Source organism: Nuphar pumila, chromosome 4 (assembly GCF_984573655.1).
Source record: "Nuphar pumila chromosome 4, dmNupPumi1.hap1.1, whole genome shotgun sequence".
Taxonomy (NCBI): Eukaryota; Viridiplantae; Streptophyta; class Magnoliopsida; order Nymphaeales; family Nymphaeaceae; genus Nuphar; species Nuphar pumila.
Window position 1 is genome coordinate 22187974 of NC_143252.1, and position 7089 is coordinate 22195062.

Sequence of the window (7089 nt, forward strand, 5' to 3'; positions counted from 1 at the left end):
GGCATATGTTTCAAAATGCAGCAAAGAACATAAGACACATATTTAATCGGAATACAGGGTTTGATAAAAAGTTTACAAGGTGTGTAGTTGAGAGCATAGATGAGGTCACCTTTATGTCTGATTGGGAGGAAATGATTCAGATATACGACCTTGAAGACTGCGTGTGGTTAAAAAAATTATATGCAGACAAAAAGAAGTGGGCATTGGCATATGGAAGACAATATTTTTGTGCAGGTATGATAAGCACATAAAAAGCTTAATCTATGCATGTCACACTGAAGAAAACCTTGTATTCATGTTTAACAACGTTTCACTCTATGGAACAATATGAATTATTTATAGACAGTCTTAGACAGAATGATCTTGAACAAGATGTGAAATGCTTCAACACACGCTTTGTAACTTTGGGCATAAAAATATTGATGCAACTTTTAAATCTGTATACACTAATTGTATTTAAATGAATTAAGAAGGAGATTATACAGGTCATGAAATACAACATAAAAGAACATATGCAAACCCAGAATATGCATGAATGTCATATTATATGGGAGGGCGAAGAGCATCAAAAAAGGCAAGAAGCACATGTTACGTTCAATGTTGACAACAAAACAGTTGAATGTACATGCAAAACGTATGAATTCAAAGGTATTTTATGTTGTCATGCATTAAAGGCACTTAATCAAGAGAATATAAAAGAAATACTTGAGTCATATTTAATGCAAAGATGAACGAGACAAATAAAGATTGAAATGCTGGATACAGATAATGTCAGTCCATCTGGTGTTGATGAAAAGTGTCACATAGCCTCCTGTTACCAACAACTATGTAGGGCACTTATGCATGTTGTAGATTTGGCATAGAAACGTGGAGAAGCCTATGTATGCATAAGAATTCTTAAGTTGCATAATTCTTCAATTGTCCAACACAGGAATCGTGTGTGAATTCTTCAGCTACATAATTGTATTTGATTATCTTTCCTGCATGTTCGATCATTGTAATATATATCATTTACATGTATAAATCATAAAAGCAAATCGCGATAGGACAAAAACTATTATTCTATGAAACTTAAAGAATTTTGATTGTAAGTCCATTTGTATTTATCAAGTTATCTAGATTTGTAGTTTATCAATAAACATCATCGCGATTTGTTTTTTCTTCTTCTTGTTCATCTTTTATCAGTCATATATAAATCGCGATAGGACAAATCTTTTCTGCTTTATGTCCATGGTTGTATAAATCGTTGCAGTGAAATCGATTTGCAACTCTTATTAAACTAGTATAAAGTTATAAATCGATTTGTAGTTTACCAATAAACATCGTGTCAATTTGTTTTTCCTTCCTCTTTTTCGTCTTTTAACAGTCATTGTGTAAATCGCTATATAACATATCATTGACATAGATAAAGCCCGTAAAAGCAAATCACGATAGGATAAATCTTTTTCACTTTATGTTCATGGTTGTACAAATCGTTACAGTGAAATTGATTTGCAACTGTTATTAAACAAGTATCAAGTTGTAAATCGATTTGTAGTTTACCAATAAACATCATGTCGATTCATTTTTTATTCTTCTTTTTTCGTCTTTTAACAATCATTGTGTAAATCGCTATATGATATATCGTTGACATAGACAAAGCCCGTAAAAGTAAATCGCGATAGGATAAATCTTCTACGCTTTATGTCCATGGCTATACAAATCGTTATAGTGAAATCGATTTGCAACTGTTATTAAACCGATATCAAGTTGTAAATCGATTTATAGTTTACCAATAAACATCGTGTCAATTCATTTTTCCTTCCTTTTTTTTGTCTTTTATCAGTCATTGTGTAAATCGCTATATAACATATCGTTGACATAGACAAAGCCCGTAAAAGCAAATCGTGATAGGATAAATATTTTTCGCTTTATGTCCATGGTTGTACAAAGCGTTACAGTGAAATCGATTTGCAACTGTTATTAAACCGATATCAAGTTGTAAATCGATTTATAGTTTACCGATAAACATCATGTCGATTCATTTTTTCTTCCTCTTTTTCATCTTTTATCAGTCATTGTGTAAATCGCTATATAACATATCGTTGACATAGACAAATCCCGTAATAGCAAATCGCGATAGGACAAAAGTGTTTCAGCCTTTTATCAATGCTTGTGCAAATCGTTTCAGCCTTTTACCAGTCATTATGTAAATCACGATGGTACAAATTGTTTTGAACATAAGATGAAGAATAAAAAAGTCAGAGAAGAAAAAAGAACGACATAAGAAAAAGAGGAAGAAGAGGTACACGTGCGTAAAACCCTAATCTATGCAAAACCATAATATAGATCAGTGTAAAACCCTACCCGACTCGTTCTTCAAGTCTAAAACCCTAATTTATTTAATCACTCTTGCTCTTTTTTGTGGCAGCGCAACTTTTTCTTCTTCAATCCCTTTTTTCTCCTCCACCTTTATCTTTTTCTTCTTCTTCTTCTTCTCCTTCTTCTCTCTTATATTTTTCTTTCTTCTTTGTTCTTCTATGTTTCTTTTACCTATGCCGATATCCTAATTGTTTTACGTCGTGAGGAAAGATTTGGATAATCTTCGACGATGATTATGGTGGTTATCTTCTTTGTATATATTATTTGTAGTTGGAAAAATATTTGCCTAATCTTCGATATACTTCATGACAAATATGCTACAGTCATGCAGATTCATCTTCTTTGCCTGTTGGCATCTATAACTTATGCAGTTTTGTCAGCTATGCCTCCATACTTCTCTATAAAGTAATGCACAAAAGTGGTGAGGAAAATGGTGTAGTACGCTACAATTACTAATGAGCTCGTTTGCTTGCACATAATTTATCCTCAACAACACATAGAATCGCTTTGTAGCAGAAAATGAACTCGACGATGAATGTGGGTTTCATGCTGGTGATGAACGTGGGCTGCAATACTAATATTTTTTATAAATGAATGTGGTTGTAAATCATGTGGATTTGTAGTTATGAAGTTACAACGACAACGATATGGCTTTATTTGTGTTTGTGAACAAAATCGATTTGTATTTAAGAAGTTAACTCAATTTGTATCATTGAACTTATCTTATTGACAACGATTTGCCTTTGCTACAAATAAGAGTCCAACTTATTCGTGTGCTTAGTAAAATTGAAATTTTATTTCAACCTAGAGAGATTTAATAATTTGTATACAGTCTTACAAAATTTGCACACAAAATTTGTATACACAGTCTACAAAATCTATTAGAAACCTTTGTACATCATATTACTTCTAGGGTGTCGTATCGTTCATTGCCTTCTAAGTATTATTGCCGACTGAATTTTTTTCTCTCCTGCAATTAGAAACTCCATCAATTTTTTGCATAGTTCTGTGTGGAATCCAGGTATATCATCCTTCAATAAAAAGGTAATGTCAAACCAATATATAAATTGAGTCCTCAATAATAGAGGATAATAAAACATGTTTAAGTGTAGAGCATACAACAGCGAAATCAGGTTCTTATCCATTTTATATTGCTTCAATATGCTTTATTACAAATACGCCCAATGTGCTTATAGTGAGATCACCCCGAGCGTGAGTTGGGATTGCTGAAAATCCCTTGTGGTGCAATGGATCACACAAGAAACAAACAAAAGATAATAGATGCACATATAATAAAATTTTGAGATTCTGGGTATACCTGAAAGATGGTATATGTTACCGGTTTCTCAGGGCTCTGGCTATACCTGAAAGACGGTGTATGTTACTAGACACATGCTCTACCTTGAAGAGGGTAGATGGTACAAGCTTCGTGGGACAATTTTATTTTCGTGAGAGCTAGGCGTCTCGCCCGGTCCCCAGTCCTCAGAGTTAGGAGGACCAAGACTACCAATGTGTCTTAGGTGGTAGATCCAAGTCTTCTGCAGAAGTATCAGGGGTGCATCCTAATTCTAGTTCTAGCCACTGGGGAGTACTCTCTCTGTCATGAACCGTGCCCTTTGGATATTCGTACAGCTAGTTATACACGTTATTAAATTAAATAAAAAAGACATAATGGACCCCGTATGATCTCGGTCTAATACGATGTTGAATGCCTATGCATATCCACAAGGTAAGTAACAAGAAAAACTTAAAGACCATTTTCTTTAGATCTTTTCTAGTACACTTCTTACTTGTAGTTCTTAGTTTTGAAAATTTACAACTGCAAATGATTCATGTGAGGATGTGACTGCATTAAAATTGTAGCATGTTTCAATTATTGTCTATTAAATTGAAAATCATGTGTTAGCATGCTTAGTTATTAATAATTTCTTTTCTAGCAAGTTGTAATACCTACATTTTTATTATTTTCATAACATGTGAAAAATGTTGCACATATACTGTACACAAGACACTGAGCACATGCATATGGATATAATGTTTCTTACTCAGATGGGGTAGTCTGACCCCTTCTGAATTAATATTTTTCAGGTAGCGAATAGATTGGAGCGATTGCGTGTGCCACTACGGAAGAGGCCATGAGATCTCAGTCTTTAATGATCTTGCATTAAAACTCTGATAATTTTATTTGTCTTGGCATTAGTGAGATTGTAATAAATGGACATGGTTTTACTTTTAATGCTATTGAATGTTCTTGAATACTTCTCTGTGTTACCCTATAACCCGCCCAAATTGTGGACTTGGTATCCCGCTGTTTCAAAATAATAATAATAATAATAATAACCAAAATTTTCAGTCCAAATTATTGGGGCATTACACAAAAGATCAACTTTTTGAGAAAATAATGCAGAAGATACTTAACATTAGCTTGTTTGAAGTCAATATCACCATTTTTTATAAAAAATGACTATGCTATCAAAATGCATTTCTAGACATTCATCACTCTCCGGCTTAATGGTCAACCATTCATGGTGGGAGGGTCTTGCATACGACCAACCATCGATCTCAAGACAAAGAATGAACTATTTTTCATATGATGGTCTCTTCGATGTAATGAGTAGCCGTTCAAGGTGGGAGATTTTGCCAACAACCAAGCATTAGTCTCAAGACAAACCGAGCAAGATAAAATATAGTAAGATAAAGACATCTTTTTAAAAGATTGACTCAAAATGAATTTTCTTACAAAAGCTATGACAATAATCCTTGCATTGTAAAAAACCCAATTTGGATAAATTTGATAAAGATTATAGAAAATTTTGTTAGAACAAATTCTAATGTAGGATTAACTTGTGGACCTTTATGGGGTCAAATGAGACAACATGAATGAATGACTGCAATATAAATGTTATGGATGAGACAATCAAATCATGGTGTTAAAGAACTTCATGGCAAACATGGGCCAAAACAGCTTTCAAATGCAAATTGGATCCAAAATGTTAGTTTTTGGGTCCAAACGATACCCTAATTGTTCAAGTGACAACTTAGCTAGGATCAGATCTAGATCCAACAGTTGGAGCAATAACTTGGCCTCTAGAGTTACAAGTTAAACTAGGTTTGTCCACATCCAAACACAATAGTGATAACTCAAATTGGATCTTATTTTGATCCAAACACATAAATGGCAACCTTGACTAGATCTAAGCTGGATCTAAACTACTCAAATGACAATTGAGCTGAAACAACAACTTGGTTTGGACCTTATCCAGACCCGAACTGCTCAAACAATAACTGAATTAGATTTGCTTTAGATCTAATCAATTCAAACTTGCATTAATGTATTTTAATATGTATTTTGTTGTTCAGGTGAACAACATTTCATAAAAAGGTATTTTATGTGTTTATATATAAAGAACTTTCATGGATATATGTTAATATGTATTTTGTTTTTCAGGTGAAATAGTTTCATGAAAAGAGATTTTATGTGTTTATATATGAATGATGTAGACCAAGTCCCTCGTGAGCTCGATCTAACTCCAAAGGTTTGAATCATGCAAATTGGTCCAATCCAAGCCGATCTGGATCCATCACCTGAGCTCCAATTTATGCAAACAGCTCAGCCATGCAATTACCTCATCCAAGTGGGACCCCCTTGGGCGCCCCCTCATCAATGGAAAATGGGACTCACATGGTGTGTCCCCTCTAGAAGCCTCTCATGATAAGTGGGCCCCACCTAGTTGACACCACCCAAGAGGCCTTTAAGTCTCTCCAAAAATGTGTAGACCCTTGGGCTTCCCTCCTTTATGGCCTTGGAGCCCAAGAGCCTTATGTGTTATTGAGCCTCATCAGTGATTTAAGTAGTGATTATCTTAGTGGATTTATTTGCTTTTATTTGCTTTGGATTTTATAATTAAGCGAAAGTTCCCTTGAATTATAAAAGGGACTCAAATTATGAAGATGCAAAATAGAAAAATTAAGTCGCTCTCACTTTTTCTCTCAAAAATCGTCTCTCTCTCTCCAAACTCGTCTCTCCCTCTAAAGACATCCTTCTTTGCTCTTCTCTCTGTGACATTTCTCTCCCTATTTCACTCACCTCTACTCCTAGCCCCTAGGCTCTCGTCTAAAGGTTCCTTTCTTTGAGCCTTGACCACTTCTAGGTCACCACTTACCAAACTCAGTGTGAACTAAGTTTGGACCCTACAATATGATCACTGCATCAAGTACTTGGTGGAATCATCTCTCTTCAGCAAAGCCAACCTGCTTGCACCAATCTCCCCACCATCGAACCTTAGGAGAACCTTCCCTCAACCTTATAAATATCTAGTAAGAATTCCCAATCCAAACCTCATCTCTGAACCACGTTTTGGATCCTCCAGACCCGTTAAACTCAAACATAAAAACAACATTATGTTGTTGAGATTTCTAGAATTTAACCCAACTTTAACCTAATGTTTTTCCCAAACGGTACCAAGTCCAAGTCTAAAAATTTAAATATGAAACCATAACCATTTTTTACCAAAACTAGTCCAAATTCAAACCCATTTTTTAAGTTACCTTATTTTTATCTCTGTGACATTAAGAACCCTGAACCTCAAATTTTAATCAAACCTTTTTTAGCTTATCCTAAGCTTTCTCATAATTTTTCATGGTATTCTGAGAGAAATAAATTAATCTCTCAGGGTTTGTCAGAATCCAACCAAAACCATTTCCTAAAAAAAATCTCAGAATTTCCCA